Below are 25,635 nucleotides of genomic sequence, written 5' to 3'. Positions count from 1 at the left end.
CCAAAATGTGATGGGAAGTGACCTCAGAGGAAATATTTTTATTTTCCTTTCACCAATGGCTAAAACAATAAATAAGAATTGTTGAGGCCTAAATCATAGCTCCTTTGCACCAGGCTCTCCTTGTTCACACACCCAGCAGAGTAAGACAAGATTTACTTTCTTGAAATGCTATTTTCATCTCATTACTTCCCAATTCAAAACTCTTAATTACCTCCTACCTATCCCTGGAAAATGTATCGAATAGTACAATTTCAATGCTAAAAAGAGATCTTAATATATATCTAATCCAGTGTCCATTCTCTTCAACAAAAAGGAGAAACGAATGCCCAGAGAGACTAAGTGAATTACTACAGGTCACACAGTTAGTTAGTGAAGGATCCAGGCCCAGAACTGGTTCTGGCTTCCATTCTCTCGCTTTTAAGGAATTGCATCACCTTGTTACCAAACCAAAGTGGGTTCCCTCCCGGCGAGTTAAATCAGACTCTCCACCAGAAGTAGTTGTCTCACCAAGTAAAGTGTATTTGCAGCAAACAGGAGACCATGAGGAATCACTTCCAGAGTCATGGCGCATCCCCGAACAAAGGGAAGCAGGGACATTAATTTCGAATGGGGAATGAATATTCAAATACGAGAGTTGGGTATTTGCTTGCGCAGGCGCAGTTGGGAAACATGCTTCCACCTACAGTGCAGCTTAAGGTAACAAGGCCTCAGCTCCTCCTGGAGAGATCTTAGCATTCAAAATAAGGCAAAGGTCACAGGCATAGCTCTCCTGGTGAGGCTTGGTCTGGTTCAGGGAGGTTGGTGATTGCATCTCCTTGACATAATAGAAGAAAAAAGAACAATTTGGTAAAACAGTGAAAATATCCAAACCCACCCTTGAGTGCCTCAGGGCAACCAGTTGGTGACAACCTCAGGCTCTGCAGAGCCCCGCAACAAGCAACAAACCTCAGTGTTCCTTTCAGCTTCAGTGTCAGGAGTGATCTCCTCTAAATTGCCCTCCTTGCAATTCTTCAAATACCCCATAGACATGAAATATCCTGCCTCATTTTCTTTCTCTATTTCAATGTCTTCCCATGTAAAGATAAGGCTACATTTGCTAGGAATTCTTCCTGAGCAACTCCAGTCTCAGAAACAGTTAATGTTATTTACACTCATTTGTCATGTTTCTTTGTCTACTTTTTTTTACATTTAAAAGCTTATGACAAACATAAGACTTTAAGCTTTCAGAAGTGATGACTTTTTTCATATATATCTCTAAATCCACTAATCACTCCATCGCATTATTTAAAAATTTAGAATACACTTAGGTTTGCCAAATGACACCAATGGATGGATAATGTTGTGGGTTCCATCTGTTGTATGTACATAAAAAGTCTCCAAATTCCACAAAATACAAAGTGGTAATACGTATAAACAATATCACTCTAACTTTTGGGCTAAAATTAAGATGATTACACATTTGCTGTTGGAATTTTTCTTTATAAAAAATTGCAATGGGTATAATTAAGGAGAGCTTTTAAAAGAAAAGATCTCAGATTGAAAAGTTAAGAGACCCAGCCAAATTCAAGTTTGTTGGGTAGCGTAAGTAAAATAGAAATGCAAGCCTCTTGGGTCTTTCAGATTGTTCTCTTCAACCTTCCAAACTTACTTTTATAAGTTCTTCTTTCACAGAATTAGGCTCAGAGTATCCTTTTGAAATCCAATGGTTATGTGGCAACCAGCTCGCTTTCACTATGTATTCTGTTGATAACTCACCAGTGTCCTCTACTTGAACTGAGGCTGTGCACACAGACAGATTCCAAATGAATGAGGATTTCACTAGTTTCACTGGTTTGGCCAAAGTTCTTAGCGTCAGTTTTACACTTTAATCTGGCACTATGTTTCAGTTCCTCTAGTTACCAAAGATGAAAATCCCATCATTACCTAAGATGAAAATCAGCTGGACACAAAGTACACATTATCAGAAGACCATTTATATGAACTAGAGCCAATGTATGCATTAAAATCTCCTTATAAGTTGCCCATTGCTGTATTCAGCAAAGTGGTTTTATCTCTGGGACAAGAAGAGAATAGATTTTGCAGAAGGATAGGAGATCTTGGTGACCAAATGAATTCTACAGACGAGAACTAGGAAAATGACAAGTCTGTAAAATACTTTTCAAAATAAATCTTATCAAAGGAGAAAACAATAGAGCATTCTTCATTGGAAAAATAGAAAAATGCATAGAGGAATCCATGGGAATATCTGGAGAATTTAGACAAAAGCAAAAAGCTCAGCTCCTTAATGAATACTAAATATATTTCTATCTATATCTTCTACATCTTCATCTGTATTGGTAACTGTATATTTGTCTAGCTATAAAAATTAAGACTGTTTCAACAAGGTTAATTTGAGCAAGGTTTCCCCAATGTTTAACTGAGAATGGTTTACCAATATTTCTCCATGACCCTTGTGATCTTCACATGATTAAGTTAGTCAATGATCACATGGGAACCAGCTGAACCTTGAAAAAAGAGGCCTAGGCATGTATACAGTGACAGATTTATTGGAGGATATTAACTAATATGCTTTTCCTCACTTCTTGTTTGCATATGACCAACACCAACTTGAGCTGCTGGACACTACCTTCAATTGCCCCAAAGAGAAGCAGAGGAAAAAAAAAACCAATCTCTTGGTAGATCAGTAAGGTTCCCCGCAGGAAACATATGTTTGAAGAGAGTTTTATGAAGGCAGTAATTATACAGGTCTGGGTAGGGCTAAGGAGACTAACAAGGGATGTGAAAATAGCAGGAACAAATGTGAGGAGATGCTATGGGCCCTGGGCTTTTTACTCCCCTATGCAGGAGTAGTGAGTGAGGTTACTGATACCCAGAAGGTGTGGTGACCATGGGTAGAAGAATGGAGTCACTGCTAGAATCGTGGCCTGGCAGCAAGTGAGCGAAGAAGATTAATACCCCTACAGCCTTCATCTATGGACTTCCAGTATTTTGCAGATGCATTCCATGGCTAACCCCAGTGGGAAGCCAGAGGGCACGGAGGCACGGGTGTTGCCATTTGTAGAGGACAAATTTCTAGGGCAAAAATTAGTACAGATAATTTTTCAGGAGGGGCAAATGGAGAATAAACAGCATACCTGACTTTTAAGTTCCACAACTTCTTCTAAAAATATAATTCAGACCTCAGCTTCTGGGAAAATGCAGTAGATAGACTTTTCCCTGTTCTTTCCACTAAGTACAATTTTAAAGCCTAGACACATTGTGCACATGCCTGCATGCTCACACACACATGCACACGAAGACTTTGAAAGGTTGAGAGAACAAGGTAAATTATTTAGGGAACACAAGACACAAGAAATTCCAAATTTTCTTAGCCGAGCTCTTTTATAATAGTCTTTATTTATCAGTAACCAAGGAAGAAAGGCAAAGTCACATAGAAACATGTGTAACTGGTTTATTGGTAAGTCTGAATTTATTGGGATATAAACATAAAATGATTTTTTTTTCTGCCAATCTCTGCATGGTAACAATGCAACATCTTGAACACATCCCATACCTTTCTGGTTAAGATAAATAATTGAAAATCCAGTGAAATTGAATTAACAACTCTGGTCTCATGTTTGATTCACATGCTTTCTACCCCTCCAGGATGGTAGAGCTTGTGGAGATAGAGTAGACAGGTACTGTGGTCTATATTTTCACTTCTTTTCCCAATCCAGCACTTTGGATTAAAGGAGAAAGTAGTCTAACTTTTCATTCTTTTTCCTCCTCTCCCTTTTTGGAGCAATTCCTCCAGTGTTAACAGAAGGGACGGGGATAGAAGGCAACAGATACCTATAGACGGGTGGCCACGTCTACTTTTGGCCTCTGTAGGTGATCAATACCACTATCTGCCTCCAGGGATCTGACTGGGTATCTCTTAACTGGGTTGGTAACTTCCTTCGTAGTCCTGTGGTTCATACCTCACCCCTTACCTTCCATGTTCCATGTAAAGTCATAAGAACTACAGAAATCCTCTTCTATGCCATCTGCACCAAGGGGGTCTGGTGTGTGAGTTGGTGGTGATGGAAATCCTCTTTTCCTCAGGCACAACACACATGGTCATTTGCCATCCCTCTGCTTATGGCTAAGCACATAAGCCTTCTGCTTTTTCAAGATCTAAAATGGAGACACAGGCATACATCTCTATGTTCATGTACTCCTGAAAATTTCTAGGGCATACCTGCCAAAACTCTCCCTAGAATTTTCTCACCATAAGTCATTCTAATGTCAATACCAGAGTATATCCGCATAGGAAATCAATCTGGGCAAAAGGAGATCAGTTCATGCAGATGCTCTCTATTCCTAGAGCGATTCCTTTGAAGTCTTCTCTTATTAGGTTTGGTGGAATACAGCAAGAAAATGCTATTCTTGCATAAACATTGACCTCTTTGCAATTCTAACACGTTCATCTCCCTTCTTCAGTAGATGCATTGGAGAAGACAGAGGAAATTGGAGAAGAAGGAGTGAAGAGAGAGGGTGCTGGGGTGAAATTTGGGATAGCAGGGCAGATCCAGTTGCCTGTTACTAAGATCAAAGGAACACGTCCAACACTGGTGGATCTTTTTAGAAAGTGAAGTATTTAATGTTTTCCTAATTTCAGCTTTGGGAGTTAGGCACCAAATCACCCTGCAGGGAAAGTTCCATTTAACAGACTTTTGTACTAGATAGATCCAAGTTTTAGAAGCAGAAAATATGACTATATACTCCTATTCTATACTCCTTCCTACGATTCATTACCTCTTCCCGATCCAAGAGCACCTGCCACTCTATTCCTCCGTATTCTCACCCTGTGTTCTGAATTGCCTTTGTACACTTATTTTGAGCTCATCTGTCATATTTTGCTTAAAGGCCAAAAGATTTGCTGCAGTTGTGAATGATATCAGATGACTTCACAGGGAACTTAATTTAAAAAGTGTTCTTCTTTCAGTGAATGGGTAGAAATCAACTCAATTCTAAATAAAGGTCTTATCAAAGAAGGGAAAGAGTAGAATTTATAAGTTGATGTCTTTTTTTGGCCATTTTCTCTTCAAATACTTACTCTGTCACATTTTCTCTCTCCTCTCCCTCCAGGACTCTATTTTATGCTCTCTTAAACATATTAATTTTAGCTACTTAAAAATCTTTGTCAGCTAATGATAGTTTCTGGATCACTCTGGGTTTGTTTCTATTGTTTGTTTTTTCTTTTATTTTTGGTCATAAATTATTATTAATATGTTCAGAAATATAGAGGAAAAGGTGAATAATATGAAAGTAAAGACACAGTATTTTACAACAGTAACAGAATCCACAAAAATCAAATTGAAATTTTAGAACCGAAATGTATAATATCTAAAATTAAGAAACCAACATAAAGGTATAACAACAGATCAGACACAGCTAAGGATAACATAAATAACCCAGAAACTCTCCAACTGATTCCAACCTGTGGCCAAAAGAAAAACAAAAACAAAACAAAAATTAGAAAATATTTATACTGAAAGAAAATAAAGGTTGATGTGTCAAACTATAAGATGTAGCAAAGCTTGAAATGCAGATATTAGAGAGAAACCTCATTTTCAAGAAGCTTGAAGACAAAACAAATGAACAAAAAACCCAGCAAAGTAACATAAAAGAAGGGGATTATTTATGTAAGAGTATATATAAAACCAAATATTCACTGAGCAAAATTAGCAAATCGAAAAGTTGTTTTTCTGGAAAAAGTAATAAAATTTATAAACTTCTAATAAAACTGATTATGAGAGAAAGAAGGAAAGGGAGAAAACACAAATTATTAATACCGGAACTGAAAAGAGGACATCATTACAGGTCTTATAGGCAAAAAACCCCATAATTATAACTATTACAAATAATTTTATGCCAATAAAATTGCCAAGTAAATGGAGTAGGCAAATTCCTTGAAGAACACAAATTACCAAAACTCATGCAATACAAGAGGAAAAGCAACCGTGAATGTGCCTAGAACTATTTAAGAAGTAGAATTTGTTATCCAAAATCTCATAAAAAGGAACTCCAGGCCCAGATCGAGTGACTGGAAAATTTTTCCAAACATTTAAGGAAGAAATCATAGCAATCTTTTACAAATGCTTTCAGAGAAAAGAAAAGAAAAAGAGAAAATACTTCCTAACTCATTTTAACAGGTCACATAATCTTGACACCAAAATCTGGCGAAGACGTTACAAGAATGGGAAATTATACAACAATCTTTCTCATAAATATTTGCTAGATGAGATTATCATAGACACAAATATTAGCACATCAATCCAGTTGTAGATATATATGACAAGATATATGATATACAGTACTATGTAATACTATGATATATAATATATATGATAATCATGATGTATATATGTCATACATATGATAATAATCACGATGACATGAGTTTAACATTCAGTTATCAAACTGTAGTTTAACATTGAGAAGTCAAACTATTTTATTGTCATGTTAACAGAAAAAAGGGAGAAATTATTTTATCATTTCTACCAATACAGCAAAAGCATTTGTTAAATTCAACTACACATTCATAAATTTAAATAGCTTCTCAAAATCTAGTAATAGAAGAGAATTTCCTTAATGTGATAAAAGATATTCACAGAAAACCCACAGTAAACATGGGTGAAATATTTAAAGCACTCTTTCTAAGTTAGGGGACAAAGATTACCACTGTCACCATGATTTTCAATTCTGTACTGCCTGGAGTAGCGAAGGAAATAAGGCACGAGATAGACAGACAGATAGATAGATAGATAGATAGACAGATATAGTTAAGGAAATACAAAAACACTACTTATAAAAAATATTTGTGCACATACAAAATATGAAATTATTTATTATAAGCTATTAGATTAATAAATTTAGCAAGGTCACTGCATACAAAACCAATAAACTAAAAATAATTGTGCTTACATACCAGCAACAAAAAATAGAAAATGAGTTTTAAAAGACACAATTTACAATGACACCAAAAATGTTAAATTTCTGGGAACAAATCTAATGAAAAGTGAACATGACATATATACTAAAAGCTATATATGAGGAACATCTAAGTAAGTGAAGGAATATAGTCATAAATTGTGTGACTTAGTGTCAGAAAAATGTCGGTTCTCTTCAAATTTACCTACAAATTCAATATAACCTAGATAAAAATGGGGATTTTTGTGGTGGAAATTAAAAAGCTGATTGCAAAATTCATGTGGAAACGCAAATGAACTAGAATATTTAAGATGATATTGAAGAATAACAAAGCTGGAGGATTTGCCAGATATTTATACTTATTATAAAGTGATGGTAATTAAGACGGGGGTAATTCCAACAAAGATAGAAAAATAGAACAGAGACAGAACAAGAGAATGCAGAAACAGACCTATGTATATATAGTCTCAATTATGTCAAAGGTGGCTCTGCAGTACAGTTGGTAAAGAAGTTCTTTTTAATAAATGGTGCTGGATCAATAGTGTATCCTCATGGGAAAAAGTAAATCTTGACTTCTACTTCACATCCTACACACAGAGGATTATAGGACTAAATATAAAAGGTAAAATAATAACGCTCTTAGAAGAAAACAGGAGAACCAGTCCACGATTTTGGTACAGGCAAATTTTTCTTAAATAGGACAATAAGGCATTAACCATAAAAGAAATCATTGATGAATTGGAGTCTATGAAAGGAAAGATCTTCTATTCATCAGCACAGAATTGAGAGACTTAAAAAGCAAGTAAGAGGTAGGGAGACAATATTTCAGTGCATATATTTTATAAAAGATTTAGATTCCGAATATATGAAATATTCCTACAAATCACTAAGAAAAAAGCAGGCAATGCATTGGATAAAGCAGCAAAAAAACTCAATATATATTTCACAAAATAAATTATCTAAATAGCCAATAAATATGGGAAAAGATATTAGTTACCAGGTGAACGAAAAATTGAATCTACCACATAGCCACCAGCACAGTAAAATGAAAAAGACAGAAAATATCAAAGTGTGGATATGGAGCAATTGGACTTTCATCCACTGCACATGGGTGTAAATTGCACAGCCACCTTGGAATTATTTGTCAGTGCTTAATTTAATCTGAACATATGTGTATCCTATGACACAGCAATTTCACTTCTAAGCACATACAAAAAAGAAATGTATATGCATACTCAAAACGCAGCTAGAGGGATATTCATACCAACATTATTGATAATAGCTGGAAAATGGAAACAATCAAATGGTGTATACCACAAAATGTGGCCTGGTTCTACAATGAAATGTTACACAGAAATGAAATGAATGGATAAATCTCACAGCATAATGCTGAGTTGAAAAAAGCAGACATTGGGGCTGGCCCTGTGGCCTAGTGGTTAAGTGCGTATGCTCCACTTCCGCGGCCCAGGGTTCATTGATTGGGATCCTGGGTGTGGACTTGCACACCACTCGTGTCCATGCTGTGGCAGCACCCCATGTAGAAGAACTAGAATGACTTACATCTAGGATATACAACTATGCACTGGGGCTTTGGGGAGAAAAAAAAAAAAGAGGAAGATTGGCAACAGGTGTTAGCTCAGGGCCAACCTTCCTCACCAGAAAGCATACCTAAAAAGAACAAAGAAACTGTACTTCTGATTCCATTTATATAAGTTTTAAAAAAACTTCACCTCAGTTGTTAAAATGAGGCTAGTGGTTATCTTTGGGAAGAAGAATGAGTGTAGAGACTGGAAGGGAGTACCAGGTAGTCTCTGTGGTTCTGGTTTCCTGGTCCACATGCTGGTCATACAAGGGTATCTGTAATATTTCATTAATCAGTACATTGCCCATTTGCTTACTCTTCTACATCTATAAATGTGAACTCAAGAAGTTCTATGGCACTTTGTGTGAACATTCCATTTATTCAGTCATTCTTATTTATTTATTCAACAAACACACAAGTGCTTACTATACATCACGCAGCGTTCTGGTTGCTGTGGTTAACAGCAAGTGCATATTCATTAAATGATTAAGAAAAAATTAAACTAATAAAAATTATATTTAAATTTAAAATTATTTTAAGAATTGAAAAATTAAAGAAGAAAAAAGACTATAACTGTAATAAATGGTAGGAAGGTAAAGTTCGCAGTGCTGTGAGTTTATAAAAGAGGAACTTCACTTGGAATGTCAGGAAGAACTGCTCTGAGCAGTGATAAAGTGCAATCGGACAAATGAGTAGGTTGAAGGGGAAGGGTAGCATGCTAGACTGAGGGACTAGCATCCTTAAACACTCAATAAGGGGGGTGGGACACCGTAAGGGAAAGCGGTAAACATAATGTGTGATTGGAGCTGTAGGTAGGAGTCAGATTGTGTGAAGTTTGCTTAATGATTTCGATCTTAACCCTGAGAGGAACGGTGAGCAAACAAAGATACCATAGAAAAGTGTTACATATCTGATTTTCATTTCAAATAAATTCTTCTATTCCTGTGAACGGGGTGGAGTCAGCGCTGATGGCATAAGTCCTGTTAGGAGGTTATTACTGTACTCCAGAATTCATATGTCCACGGGAAGACATAGAAAGAAATGGAAAGGTTTGGGATCTATCTGAAAGGTAATATTGGTAGAATTTGCTGATATATTGGACATAGCAAGTGAGATTGATGGAGGTGCCAAAGATAAGTCCCTGATTTCTGACTAGTAGAAATAGGAGTCTGGGGATTTCATTCACTGAGAGAGGGAACATTGAAGTTTGACCTACATTTGAAGGGACAATCATGAATTTCCTTGGGACTCTGTTCAGTTTGAGATGCCTTTCAGACACAAAAGTAGAAATGTCCAGAGGTCGGCTGTGTTCAGAAATTTGGAGCTCAGATAAATCTTGGGACAATAATAAAAAAATCTAACATAATTGAGTGCTTTTTATTTGCCAAGCACTGATCTATGTACTTTACATATCTGAACTCATTTGTTCTCTGCCAGAAACTTTAAGTTGTCAATATCTTTTAGATGAGGGAACAGAGGTACAGAGAAGTTACCTAACCTGCACATACCGAGGAGCTGGTCGCATTCAAACATATGATGCCTGTGCCCTGAACTACTCATTTAATGCATATCTCAATCACGCAAAAATATAGAAAATGCATTCTTTGCATTATAGCAAATTCTGACCCAGTGTGACATCATTAAAAAATTATCCTGGGGCCGGCCCAGTGACATAGTGATTAAGTTTGTGTGCTCCACTTCAGTGGCCCAGAATTCGCCAGTTCGGATCCTAGGCACAGACCTATACACTGCTCATCAAGCCATGCTATGATAGCATACCACATGCAATAGAGGAAGATTGGCACAGATGTTAGGTCAGCAACAATCTTTCTCCAGCAAAAAGAGGAAGACGGGCAACAGATGTGAGCTCAGGGTCAATCTTCCTCACACACACAAAAAAATTATTTTAAATTCAATACATGGAACACTATCCCTCAAACTATTCCATTCTCTGCACATCTCATCTCTCAGTTCTGCTAGAAAAAAATACGCTCCTCCATGGGCTGTGATTTTTTTCGACAACCCTTGCTCTCAGTGTACCTTGTCACTCTGGTCCTATCTGCATTCTATCAAAACACAATCCATCAATATTTCGGGTTCATTTCCAACCCCTGCTCCGGATTTCTTTGTTTTTGCAATTCTCTAGGTTCTATTTTAAAAGTTTCTAATCTTTAATTTCAGTGGGATTTGGAGATGTTAGCAAGCTTTCTGAACTACCTTGAGCCATCTTAATGCTTTAAGATTTCACGGTGGAGAATTTGTAAGTTGTGCCCCATTGCCATTATTCTGAATGACTCTAACTTCTGAACACTAAATCCAAAATTTTTGTAGATACAGAAAAAAATATGCAGAAGTTAACACTTATATTCCTTGGGGGTATGGGAAGATTGATTTCTGAAAGTCACACCTAATTACGAAAACTGATTTTCTTACAATTCTTGTTTTCCATCACATTTTAGATTTCCATCACATCATCCGTTCCCTCATTCTCATTAGCACTTGGAGCCACAGAAAAATGAGAGAAAAAAATACATTAGATCATCAATGTGGCAGATTCCTCATAATAGTTAGAGGAAATATCTATATAATTTCACAAAATTTGAATTCCACATGATATCTGAGTTGAAGATCATTGTTTCTCTGTTAGTTTTAATGGTTTTTTTGTGAAGCAATAAGCTGGAATTCTTCAGAGGCCTCATTTGAGGAAGGAAGAGACATAACATATTTCTATTGCCAAGATACCCAAACAAAGACTCAAACCAGCAGAGAGGGTAGAAGTGGAACACAGAGCCTTGTGAATTTTCAGTGGCCATTGCATTTCCAGCTCATGATTTAGATATGAATCTCCTGGACTAGCCTAGGAAGGAAACCTTGATCAAGGGCTTCCCAAATTCTTGCTGTATTAGTCTGGGTTTCCAAATGAGCAGAACTTCAGATAAATATTTGAGTGAAAATTATTTAATTTTAAGGTCTGTGGACACATGGATAGGAGAGTAGGGAAGTAGTATAAGAAATAGAAGGCAATGAATAAAAGATGTGTTAAGTCACCTATCAGAGTGGTGATGGGAGCTTATCCCACAGGGAAACTCTGAGGGGTGAGGGGAATGGTTTACGTGTCAGTGATTTATGAATCAACTTTTATTCCTTGCTTCTTGACTGCTTCCATGGATGTTAATTCCCTGGCACTTCTGGTCTGTCACTAACACAAGTGGAACAGCCTTTACGGTTTCTGAGGAGGAAAACAATTATACACACAGAGTTGCAGATACTGGCAGCTGGAAACCTGTTAAAGCACACTGAAAGATCTAAGTGATACAAGTTGGTCACTGACAACAATGATAATGTCGCTAGAGTCACCAAGAGTTTTCTTTCTTTCTTTTTTTGCTGAGGAAAATTAGCCCTGAGCTAACATCTGTGCCAATCTTCTTCCACTTTATATGTGGGTTGCCGCCACAGCATGGCTGATGAGTAGCATAGGTCTGTGCCCAGGATGCCAACCCCTGAACCTGGGCTGCCAAAGTAGAGTGCGCTGAACTTAACCACCATGCCATGGGACTGGCCCCCAAGAGTCTTCTTATAAAGTTAAGCCCTGTTTAGAAAATTGAAGACACATCCCAAATCCTGATCCCCAAGAACTATTATAAACCATTTGACCTTTCCCCAGAATTTTACGGACTCCTAGAACTAAAATTCTTGCTTAGGCACTACCTTGAAAAAGTAATTATGTTTGGAAAAATATTCTAGAACACTCACTGAAGATACATGTGGCCTAAAGACTGTTTAAGAGTTGTCCACATTCACAATGCACAGTGTTGAAATCTAATGTCGGTTGCTTTGATTTATTCTTTCAACATGTTGACTAAGTGCCTATTAAATGTCAGACACTGGAAAATGCTGGAGTACAACTATTAATAAGACAAATTAACAGACACAAGTATGAACACATTATGAAAGGGAAATACAGGGGATGATAAATGAACAACTTTTCTGGTCTCATTTTTATAATGTAGAGTTGAGATACCAACTGAATATAGGACTTTAAAACGTTATGTGATTTTAATAATTAGCTTTCTTTTCTCTGCTGTCTCTTGTCTCCTTTTAGTTAGTCCCTTCCCCCACTGGAGGATTTTCCGCAGTCTAATGAGAATGCTCATCTGGAAATATTCCAGTATCCATTCACAGGCCACATTCGCGGGGCTTGGTTTGAGGAATCACAGAAGAAGAGTCCACTTTAGTCTTATTTTCATGTAACTTTAATAAAAACACATAGGCTGAGCAAAGTTAGTGATAGTAATTACTGGAATTTTCTAACTGAAAAATTTTGAGTATGAGACTACAGAAGGACTCATTTTCATCATGCTGAAATTCTACGTAAAACTTTCAAATAACTTTTTATTGTCTTTAAAAGTCGGACTTCTGAGTCCCACTCACAATGTCCTTGGCAATATGACCTCAACTGACCTTTATGATGCACGGCTCACCATTTCCTAAAAGCAGCCTTGTTCTTATCAAACTGGTGCACCATTGCTACCAGGCGTACATTTTATATCTGTCCCCAGAATGTGCCTCCCAAGGTTTTTAGGTCTAATAAATCCCTCTTCGATCTTCAGTGTTCAGCTGGTGACTTCACTCAAATAGAACTGTCTTTCCCTCCTTCAAATGTTTCCAAAAGCATTATTGTACCCCTCATTTGTTACCGTAAGTTCATGTATGTATATATATGTGTGCCTGCATTATTATACATATAATTTATGCATAACATACACACGCACACACGCTCACATAGCAGCAATTAAATCTTACATTTCTTAATAATCCTCTTGCACTTGGCACCAAATACATGACAGACACTAAAGATTAATTATTGTTACTATTATTATTATTTCCTGATTGAAATAAAAAGAACTAGCAAATAACGATCTTCAGCAGATGTCAAGGCTCTGCTTTGTGGACGTGGCGAGCTCTTAAGCAGTTCTTAGGGCACATGCCTTTTCAAGTGGGGCTTTTGGAATATTTTTCAAAACATACTGCTTGTTACTGACTGTCTTGGCAAAACTCCATTAAATTTGATTCAGGCGATCGGCAGAAGGAGAGTTCTTTTAAATTCTGCTTGCAGCGTAAGAAATGAGAATCTTTTGTCCTCTGAAGACACAAGGTTTTGCTCATCCTATTCTCCAAGTTTAAATTTATTCTGTTCGGATGTTACCTCAAATGAAGACCTCGGTTCCGTTTGCTGCAATCTTCACTCTGGTTTTAGATCTTTCGGAAACCTAAATCCTATAAAATTATTCACAACAAGGTTTTCTAGGAAAAAGTAAAAGGCCCCTCACTTTACATGGAACAATAGGTGGTCTTTTTTGCAACTCACCTCTAACTGGCGTCTCTGTACCACGCGGAGATCTCTGACGCAATTTCTCCGAAGGCAGCAGCTGCCTTGCAATTTCTCAGGGATTTCTGTTCCCCTTGGATTGGCTACATAACAGCTGCCATTTTGGATTAAATCCCAAAGGCACTATTTCAGTTATCAAAAATGTGCCTCCACTAGGAAAAAAGAAATGCTACAGTTTAACTATGTATCTTGCATTGATGATAGCTGAAGCAGATCCTCTTTCTGCATTCGAAATGAAGTCCACCGGTCACTTGTTTCAACTTGACTTGAGGCTTTTCAAATTTCTATTTTAATTCGAAACACATTTCTCAACGTTATTGATATTCTGTTCGTGTTTTGAATTCTAAAACTGATTTTGAAACCTTACAACTGCTGTGAGGTAGTGCTTTTTCTGAGGTACACGTCCGAAATGCTGGCCGGGGTCAGGGGAATGGACTTCATGGGGTCCTCCGTGGAGGAGCTCAGTGGAGATTCTGTTCTCAAATATCTGAGAGGTTCAAGATCTTTTAGCCAGAATGAAATCAATGCACATGATATAAAATGATAGGCAAAGTTTTTATAATATCCTGAAGGGAAAAGTATGATACAGTCCTATTTTTAAATTCTGTATAGAAATCCCATCACAGATTTTATGTATTTTATATTATGAATAATAATAGAATTTTGAATAGAATTTTTAAAGGCCTGTGCAGTATTTCACCTGAATATGCCAATGACTTCGCAAACTCAAATTCAAAGAATTAACAGTTCTCACCCCACACATTATTTATTACTTCTAAAATGAATGAAATAATAAATCCGTGTGTGTCTATGTGTGTATTTAAAATTTCAACATCCTTTCAGTTACTCTGGCTGAAAATGTTAGAGTTATTTTTGTACTTCTTTATCTTTCTTGGTCCCCATTCCAATAGCCTCACGATCCCAAAATTCTAGTCTGTATTAACATGCATACTATTTTTCTCTAATCTATCCCCTCTGCCACTGCTATAATTTAGGCATTCATTATCTCTTAAACTTAAAATATTATTTATTATTGTAATTCGATTGGAAAAATAATGCATATGCTTCCTAGAACATTTGGAAAACACAGGAAAGAGGCAAATAAAACTATTTATTCTCTACAACCAGGAAACACAACACAGGTGTTAGGATGTTTCATTCTCGTTCAGTCTTGTGTAAGCATCTTCATGTTTTTAATGATTGTATAGTATTATGAACTATGGGTTTGTCAACATTTATTCAACCATTCCCCTATTATAAGACACTTTGGCTGTTTCCAGTTATCCCTTATTGCCTATGTTGCTAAAATGGACAATATCATACATATAAATTTTTTTCATACCTTTGTTTGTGTCTTATATCTAGATTCCTTGCAGTAGAATAATTTAGTAAGAGTGTAAACTATTTCATTATATTCTTCTACTTTAAAATTCTTCTTCTTTTGTTCCTTTCAAAGAAAATATTCAGACATCTAGAATTCACTTTATTGTATCATTTGGGAGTTATTTAATTATTTATTTATTTTTTGAGGAAGATTAGCCCTGAGCTAACATCTGCTGCCAATCCTCCTCTTTTTGCTGAGGAAGATTGGCCCTGAGCTAACATCCTTGCCCATCTTCCTCTGCTTTATATGTGGGACGCCTGCCACAGCATGGCTTGGTAAGTGGTGGGTAGTAGGTCCATGCCCAGGATCCAAACTGGTGAGCCCCAAGCCACTGAAGTACAGTGCGTGAACTTAACTGCTGTGCCACTGGACCAGTCCCAAGGGTTATTTTTTTTAAGTGAAATTTTTCTTCCATTATTTACTGATTAATACATTAATTTGTGACTCGTCTTTGTGCCATTTTATGTATTATGCAGATTATTTCCACTGCCCTAAAAATCCTCTGTGCTCTGCTTGTTTATCCCTTCCTCTCTCCAACCCCTGGAAACCACTGATCTTTTTACTTCTCCATAGTTTCACCTTTTTTCAGTCATATAGTTGGAATCATACAGTATGTAGCCTTTTCAGATTGGCCCCTTTCACTCAGTAATATGCATTTAAGTTTCCTCCATTTCTTTTCATGTCTTGATAGCTCATTTCTTTTTTGTGCTGAATAATATTCCATCATTTGGATGTATCAGAGTTTATTTATCCATTCACCCACTGAAGGACATCTTGGGTGCTTCCAAGTTTTGGCAATTATAAAAAAAGCTGCTATAAACATCCATGTGCAGGATTTTGTGCTTACGTAAGCTTTCAAATCATTTGGGTAAATACCTAGGAGCATGATTGCTTGATCATATGGTCAGACTACAGTTAGCTTTGTAAAAGACAAGGTGTCCTTCAAAGTGGCTGTGTCGTTTTGCATCCCCAGAAGAAATGAATGAGAGTTCCTGCGATTCTATGTCCTTGCTGGCATTTGGTGTTGTTACTGTTTTTGGATTTTAGCTATTCTAACAGGAATATAGTAATATCTCACTGTTGTTTTAATTTTCAGTGCCCTAATGACATACGATGTTGAGGATCTTTTCATATGTTATTTACTATCTATCTATATTTTTTACTGAGTTTTTCACTCAGATCTTTTGCTCATTTATAAACTGGGTTGTTTGTTTCCTTATTGTTGAGTTTTAAGAGTTCTTTGTATATTTTGGATGCAAGCCCTTTCTCAGATACGTGTTTTGCAAATATTTTCTCCCAGTCAGTGACTTCTCTTTTCGTTCTCATAACAGTGTATTTCACAGAGCAGAAAGTTTTTTTCCTGTTTTCAATTTTAATGGTGTCCATCCTACCAATTTCTTCTTTCATGGATCGGGCTTTTGGTGTTGTATCTAAAAACTCATCACCAAACTCAAGGTCACACAGATGTTCTCCTGTGCTGTCTTTTAGATGTTTTGTGGTTTTGCGTTTTACCCGTAGGTCTAGGATCCATTTTGAGGTAATATTTGTAAGGTGTGAAGTCTGTGTCTAGATTCTTTTTTCGCTGAATATAGATACCCAGTTGTTCCAGTGCCATTTGTTAAAAAGACTATCCTTTGTTCATTGAATCACCTTTGATCCTTTGTCAAAGGGCAGTTGCCTGTACTTGTGGGGTCTATTTCAGAGGTCTCTGTTCTGTTCCACTTATTTATTTTTGTATTCTTTGGCCAGTAGCATGCTGTCCTGAGTATTGTATCTTTATAGTAAGTCTTGAAGTCGAGTAGCAGTAGTCCCCTTTGATCTTCGACATTATTTTGTTTACTGTTTTAGGTCTTTTGCCTTCCCATATAAATCTTATAATCAGTTTGTCAATATCCACAAAATGACTTGCTGAGATTTTGATTGGGACTGCATTAAATATTTAGATCAAGCTAGGAAGAACTGACATCTTGGCAATATTGAGCTTTCTTATCAATGACATGAGATATCACCCAATTCATTTAGATCTTTGATTTCTTTTGTGAGAGTTTTGTAGTTTCCTCATATAGATCTTGTATATGCTTGTTAGTTTTATTTCTGAGTACTTCGTTTTTTCATACTAATGTAATTGTATTGTCTTTAATTTTAAATTCTAATCATTTATTATTTGTATATGGGAAAGCAATTGGTTTTTGTGTATCAACCTTGCATTATGCAACTTTACTATAATCACTTCTTAGTTCTAGGAGGTTTTGTCGATTCTTTGGGGTTTTCTACATGGACAATCATGTCATCTGCAAACAAAGATAGTTATATTTCTCGCTTCCCCACCTGTATACAATTTATTTCCTTTTCTTGTCTTATTGCATTATTTACAATGTTGGAACTTCCAGTACAATGCAGAATAGGAGATGTGAAAGGGGACATCATTGCCTTGTTTCTGGTCTTAGAGGTTGTATTGGTCAAGGTTCTTCAGAGAAGTAGAAGAAATATATATATACACACACACACGTACAGGCGTACCTCGGAGATATTGCGGTTCTGTTCCAGATCACTGCAATAGTGCAAATATTGCAATAAAGTGAGACATGAATTTTCTGGTTTTCCAGTGCATGTAAAAGTTATGTTTACACTATATTGCAGTCTATTAAGTGTGTAATGGCATTATGTCTAAAAAAAAAATGTACATACCTTAACTAAAAAATACTTTATTGCTAAAACATGATAACCATCATCTGAGCCTTTAATAAGTCATAATCTTTTTGCTAGTGGAGGGTCTTTTAAAAAACGTAATATCTGTGAAGCACAGTAAAGCGAGGTATGCCTCTGTGTAAGTATATATATATATATATATATGTATATCTCCGATATGTATATTTGTATATATGTATATCTAAAAGAAGAATTGGTACGAAGAATTAGTTAGTTCGTGTGATAATGGAGGCTGAGAAGTCCCATGATCTGCCATCTGTAAGTTGAAGTCTCAGGAAAGCTGGTGATGTAATTCAGCCTGAATCTAAAGGCCCGAGAACCAGGGGAGCTGATGGCATAAATCCCAGTCCAAGGTCAGAAGAATATGAGATGAGATACCCCAGCTCAAGCAGTGAGACAGATGAAAGGCAAATTTCTCCTCTTCCATCTTTAGGTCTATTCAGGCCCTCAATGGATTGGATGATGTCTACCCACAATGGCATATATATATATTGGTGTATATAGAAAGAGAGAAAGCGAGAGAGAGACAGACAGACAGAGACAGAGAGAAAGAGAGAGAGAGACTGAGATTCTACAGGCTATCTTTACAGGCACATACACAAACATAGTCATATCATAGTAAGGAGTTCACATTTCTGTAGCTGGTCATGTTGTCATATCTGGTATTTATAACTGCCTTTTCCACTACTCATTGTGTATTCCCTTTGACTTCAGCAAGGATCTCAGCTTGTGGGATGACACAAACCTTCATTCCTGAAGTGTCTGGGCCATTAGGAGTTCTTCCCGGTTTGGGGTGTTGACCTTAGTCACAGGGCATGGTAATACCCCCTGTATTGCAGACATACTCTTCCTTACCTCCATTGTGAAGTAGTAGTCCAATCTCCTGTTGTAGTCTAGATCCATCACGCCAGGCAGCACAGTAACTCCCTTTCTTGCCTATTGACTCAGAGGCTTGAGGAGCCCAAAATAGACAGGTGGAAGTCTTAACTTTGAGTTCAATGACATCACTATTGTGTCTCCTGGTGCAAGCATTCTTCCCTCTGTAACTAAGACCTATAGGCTAGCAGAGTATAAGGTAGTGAGAATAAGAAGCAAAAATTTTTCTGCTGGATCAGTAGGGGTAATAGTAAGTGGTGCCACCTCCATTTCCACCCCTTTGATTCCTGGACCTCTGAATCCTGCCTATCAGGGAAACAAGACCATGTGTCAGATGCTGATTCAGAGCATATGAAGCCTTCGGGAGAACCTTGCCCCAGCTATGCACAGTATTGTCACGTAGCTGGTGCTGTGAGAATCTTCAGAAGGCCATTCCACAATTCTATCAAATCAGCATCTTTAGGATGGTGGGGGTTATAGCAAAACCAGTGAATTCTATGAGCATGGGCCCATTGTCACACTTCTTTTTTTAAGTGAGTTCCTTGATCAGAAGCAATGCTGTGTGGAATACCATGACAGGGGGTGAGGCATTCTGTAACTCCATGGAAGGTAGTTTGGGCAGAAGCATTGCTTGCAGGGAAGGTAAATCTCTATCCAGAATAAGAAGAGTCTATTCCAATAAGAACAAAATGCTACCCCTTCCATGATGGAAGTGGTCCAACGTAGTCACCCTGCCACCAGATACCTGGCTCATCACAATCAACCCGGAGAATGATGCCATGTCAGGGGCTCAGTGTTTACCTCTGCTCCGTCAGATTGCACACCCTGCAGTGGCTGTAGGCATATTAGTTTTGGTCAGTGTAAGTCTATGTTGCTGAGCCTATGCATAACCTCCATCCTTGCCACTGTGGCTCCTTTGTTCATGAGTCCACTATGTGATGACAGGGATGGCTGGGGAAAGAGGCTGACTGTTATCCATAGAATGAGCTATCCAATTCACTTGATTATTAAAATCCTTTGCTAGGTCACCCTTTGGTGTGTCCCATTCAAATGGGACACAAATATACCCACGATTTTTGCCAATTCAGAGAGAGTGTAACTACATACCTCTTCCCCAAATTTCCATGTCAGCAATTTCTAATGATGTTCTTTCCAAGTTCTGATTATCCAGCCAAACCATTGGTCCCTGCCCATGAATTGGTATATAATCGCACATCGAGCATTTCTCCTTTCAACAACCAGGTGCAGTGCTTGAGGTTCTGTCCACTAAGGAGAACTCTCGTCACTATTGTCCTTCAGGGATGTCCCAGAGAGGGGCTGTAGTGCTGCAGATGTCCACTTTTAGGTGGTGCCTAATATTATGCTGCACCATCTGTATACCCGGTCCAAATCTTCTCTTCCTCTGTCAACTGGTCATAGGCAATGCACCATGAATCCATGAGTGCAGGCTGGGAGAGAGAAGGAAATGTATGTAGCAGTAGTTGAGATCGTGAGCATTTGGGCCCCTTCTTCATGTAACTTACATGAGCTTTCAGGGCCTCCTTGAGGCTGATCATGTATATACCACTTCCATTTGATGATGGCATGTTGCTGTGCATGCCCAACTTTATGGCTTGATGGGTCAGAGAACAACTTGCTCATAATAAGCAGCTCAGATCTCATGGTCACCTGATGGACCCATGACCAAGTAGTTAGCCTGTACTAAAACCCAATAGTAGGATAAGAACAATTTCTCAAAGGGAGAGTAATTATCTGCAGAAGATTACAGAGTATTGCTCCAAAATAATAAAGATACGTGCTGTAGGGGCCGGCCCCATGGCGGAGTGATTAAGTTCACGCACTCTGCTTCCGGGCCCAGGGTTTCGCCACTGCGGATCCTAGGCACGGACACGGCACCGCTCATCAGGCCATGCCAAGGTGACTCCCACATAGCACAATCAGAGGCACTCACAACTAGCATATACAGCTATGTACTGGGAGGCTTTGGGGAGAAGAAGAAAGGAGGGGGAGGGGGAGGGGGAGGAGGAGGAGGAGAAAAAGAAGATTGGCAACAGATGTTAGCTCAGGTGCCAATCTCAAAAAAAATAAAAAAATAAAAGATACGTGCTGTATTCAGTTATAAAGGCCTGCCGAAGGCTCCAGGCAGCATCCCTCTTTGCCACTGACACTCTAAGCACCATTGGATCTGCTGGATCATATGGTCCATGTGGCAGAACGGCTTGCCCTGCAGCCTGGTCCATTGCAGAGCCTTCTCCTGTTCTGAGCCCCACTCAAAACTAGCAGCTTTTTGGGTTGTTCAGTAAATGGCCTGGAATAACACACCAAAATGAGGTATGCATTGCTTCTAAAAACCAAAGAAGCCCATTAGGCATTGTGCTTCTCTCTTGGTTGTAGGAGGGACCAGATGCTACAACTTATCCTTTACCTTAGACGAGATATTGTGACATGCCCTACGCCATTGGACCCTATAAATTCCACTGAGATAAAAGGCCCCTGAATTAAGGCAGATTTACTTCCCACCATCTGACATGCAAGTGTATTATTAATAAGTCTAAAGTAGTTGCTTCTTTTTGTTCACCAGATTCAATCAGCATAATGTCATCAATGAAACGGACCAGTATGATATATTATAGAAGAAAAAGCAATCAAAATCTCTGAGAACTAAATCATGACATGGGCCTGGTGAGTTGATATACCCTGAGGTAGGATAGTGACCATTTATTACTGGCCTTAGCAGCTGAAAGCAAACTGCTTCTGGTAGTCCTTATTGACAGGGATGGAGAAAAAGGCATTTGCCAGACGAATAGCTACATATCAGGTACTAGAGGATGTGTTAATTTGTTCAAGCTGGAACAGCAGCTGCAATTATAGTCACCACCTGTTTAAATTTATGACAACTCACTGTCATTCTCCAAGATCCATCTCTCTTCTGCACAGGCCAGATAGGCAAGTTGAAAGGGGATGTGGTGGGAATCCCCATCATCACTCCTGCATCTTTTATATCCTTGATGGCGGCACAAATCTCTACACTTCCTCTGGGAATGCAGTATTGCTTTTGATTTACTATTTTCCTAGTTAGAAGCAGTTCAGTTGGCTTCCACTTGGCCTTTCCCATCATAATAGCCCCTTCTCCACAGGTCAAGAAACCATCGTGGGGATTCTGCCAGCTGAAAGTATGTTTATTCCAATTGTGCATTCCAGAACTGGGGAAATAACCACAGGATATGTTCTCACTCGGCCCCTTGTGAGACAGACCTCAGCTAAAACTCCATTGATCATCTGACGTCTAGAAGCCTCTACTCTGACAGGTGGACCACAGGGATGTTTTGGGTGTCCTGGAATTAGTGTCAGTTCAAAGTCTGTGTCCAGTACTCTCCGAAATGTCTGATTTTTTCTTTTCCCCAAATGTACAGTTATCCGGGTAAAAGGCTGTGGGTCCCTTTGGGGAAGGCTGAAAGATTAAGAGTATAAATTTTTGGTAGTGTACCAGAGTCCTTCCTCAAGACGATGCAGCCTCCTCCTCATTCAAGAGGTTCTGGTTCTGTAAATGTGCAGAAGCCTAGGAATTGATGGAGGGGCCTTGACTTTCCGTTTTTATGATTCTGGTTAGACCTTTGTTCACTTGACCAAAAACATTTCTGCAAATATAGATCAAGTGAGAATCTAGTAGACCTCCTGTCTCTTTTACTTTTTGGAGCAGTATAATCAGTTGGCTAATGACGTAGGTCTGCACGAGTCAGAGCATTCTGATTGCTGATTTGACTCTGCTGCATTATGGTAACCACATCCACCTTACCTTTGGCTACGGAGAGCCACCATTTGGCCCCTCCCACCTCAGTATCCAATTGCTCTCATTTCATTTATGTTTCCCGACTCAGTTTCACAGGTTCCCATTGTGAGGCGGCCTACAGAGAAGAGCCATCACAGAGCTCTTCAAGGAGGCCAGAACTCCCATCATGAATTTATTCCTCATAGTACTCACACAAACGTATGTCTCCTGGATCCTCCCAGTATGGGCAAATGAGTCTTAAGTGACAAATCTGCTCTAACGTTCAAATCTCCCTAAGCCTTTGAATGTCTTCCTCTACGTTAAACCAAGGCACGTCTGGCCTTTCCAATTTGCTCTTGGTGGGCCAGCTTTTGGTCCACATTTCAGCCAACCAACAAAACAAATTAACTTTTAGAGCCCATTCTAGCTCCCCAAGCTACAACATTAATGTAGAATCTCTGCTTAGTGACCCCATGTCAATAAATTTGGCCTGATCCATCTTTATGTTCTTTAATATGTTATCCCACACACTTAGTATATTCCTATACATGTTACCTGGATTTCTATCTGTACAAATTAGAAAAGTCAAGTAGTTTTTGTGGAGTGTAACATACTTTCTCATTGGTTATACATTGTACCCAGTCCACAGGCAGGAGAAGATGAGATGAAAGTTCCCAGCTCAGTGAGTCAGAAAAAAGGGGCAAATTCTTCTGGCTTTTGTTCTATTCAGACTCTCAATGGATAGGATGATGCCCATCTACTTTATTTACTGAGACAACTGATTAATATGCTAATCTCATCTAGAAACACCCTCACAGACACACCCAGAAATAATTTTTCATCTGGATTCCCTGTGGCTAGCCGAGTTGACACATAAAATTAACCATCATAAAGATAAAGCAACTAAGTTGCCATCGGTAAGTATGACATTAAGTGTAGTTTTTTTGTAGTTCTTTTTATCAAGATGCAGGTGTTCTTCCCTACTCCTAGTTTGTTGAGAGTTTTTATCATGAATGTGTGTTGGATTTTTTCAAGTATTTTTCTGCATCTACTATGTTCAAAGATTTTCCTTTATCTTGTTGATGCGATGAATTATATTAATTGATTCTCTAATGTTGACTTAATCTTGTGTAACCAGGATAAATCCCATTTGGTCATGGCATATCATTCTTTGTATACATCTTTGGATTCAATTTGCCAATATTTGTTGAGAATTTTTGCATCAGTGTTAATGATAGGTATTGGAGTACTTTTCCTTTCTTGTAATGTCTTTTTCTGGTTTGGGTATTTGGTTAATGCTGGCCTCATAGAATGTTAGAAAGTATTCCTTCTGCTTTTACTTTCTGGAAGAGATGGAGGAAAATTGGTGTAATTTCTTCTTTAAGTATCTGGTAGAATTCACAGTAAACCCATCTGAGCCTGTTGCTTTCTGGCTTAGAAACTTATTCATTATTTATTCAAAAATTTTAATAAATATGAGACTATTCAGATTACTTATTTCCCCTTGTATGAGTTTTGGCAGATGGTGTTTTTCAAGGAAGTGGTCCATTTCATGTAGGTTATCAAATTTGTGGGCATAAAGGCATTCTTTATTAACCTTTTTAATAAAGGTTATTTCTTTATTAACCTTCTTAATAAAGATTATAAACCTTTTAATCCATGAGATCAGTAGTGATGGCCCCTCTTTCATTCTTGATATTAGTAATTTGTCTTTATTTTTTCATGGTTAGCCTGGCTAGAGGCTTACCAATTTTATTGATCTTTTCAAAGTACTAGTCTTTGATTTTGCTGATCTTCTCTATCGTTTTGTTTTTCTGGTTTTGATTTAAGTGACTGATGCTCTAACTTTTCCTTTTTGTTTTCTTCGGCATGCTTTATGTTTATATTTCTTTTCTTTTTCTTTTTTTTAGCTTCCTAAATTAGAAACTTAAATTACTGATTTTAGATCTTTCTTCTTATCTAAAGAATTTATTCAACACTATACATTAGCCCTGCTTTCACTGTATCCCAAAAATTTTGATAGATTGTACTCTCATTTTTATTTAGTTCAAAATATTTTTAAGCTTTCTGAAGACTTCTTCGACCCATGTTTTATTTAGAAATATGTTATTTAATCTCTAAGTATTTTACAATTTTCTAGCTATCTTTATGTTACTGATTTCTAGTTTAATTCCACTGTGGTCTAAAACCATACTTTATTTGATTTCTATCCTTTTAAATTCGTTGAGGTGTGTTTTATGGCCCAGAATGTGGCCTATCTTAAAGAATGTTCCATGTGAGCTTCAGAAGAATCTTTGATGTATATTATGCAGCTGGTGGATAAAGAATTCTATAAAAGCCCATTAGATATATACACATACGTGTGTAGTAAAAGACAATGGAAGATATAATATGCCAATCAATAGTATATTTATAATCTGGCACAGTATATAGTCACAGACAGTGAAAGATATACCATTAAAAGGAACTTAGGACAAGAAGGTAGACTTTTGGATATTATAGTCTATTTGAGGAAAGTACTAAGAAACTTTTTGTGTGAAAAGTACTTTGCTAGGGATATTATGAAATCACAAAGAGGGTATATTTTACTGGTCTAATGACATCCAAAATAAGACCTAATTTACAAGCAGTAAGTAAGAAAGGAGGGTAGGAATAGTGTTTCAGTCTAAGAGAAAAGCATCTGGGAAAATTCTGAAGCAATAACAAGCATGGTAATGTTAAGAAGCTGCAAAGAGATCCCTGGCATGGAGAGGGCAGTGGATAGAGACAAGGCTGGAGAAGAGATCTGGAACTGAATCATTCTGTGTGTAATGGAAAGATATTTATGGGTTTTAAGTGTGGGAGTGGCATGTTCAGAATTTGACTTCCAGAAGGTAATTTTGGCTGTTGATGAAAAACTGAATTGGAGGTGAGGAAAGACTGAAGTAAAGGAAGCTAACTAAATAATTGCTTCCCAAGTAAGGCATGGTGGT

At 37.8% G+C, this 25,635-nt stretch overlaps 1 long non-coding RNA gene across 1 annotated transcript; it reads right to left on the bottom strand.

Annotated features, from left to right (window-relative positions):
• Positions 1–498: 498 nt before the first annotated feature.
• Positions 499–14,040, bottom strand: LOC139040263 (uncharacterized). The gene is made up of 3 exons (XR_011494430.1): positions 13,905–14,040; positions 3,972–4,155; positions 499–814 (listed from the first exon to the last, which is right to left on the bottom strand). It is a non-coding gene; the product is annotated as an uncharacterized lncRNA (long non-coding RNA).
• Positions 14,041–25,635: the final 11,595 nt, after the last annotated feature.

Source organism: Equus asinus, chromosome 15 (assembly GCF_041296235.1).
Source record: "Equus asinus isolate D_3611 breed Donkey chromosome 15, EquAss-T2T_v2, whole genome shotgun sequence".
In the NCBI taxonomy this organism is placed as follows: Eukaryota; Metazoa; Chordata; class Mammalia; order Perissodactyla; family Equidae; genus Equus; species Equus asinus.
Note: the sequence above shows the minus strand (reverse complement) of the source record. Positions and strands in the feature narration are given on the sequence as shown.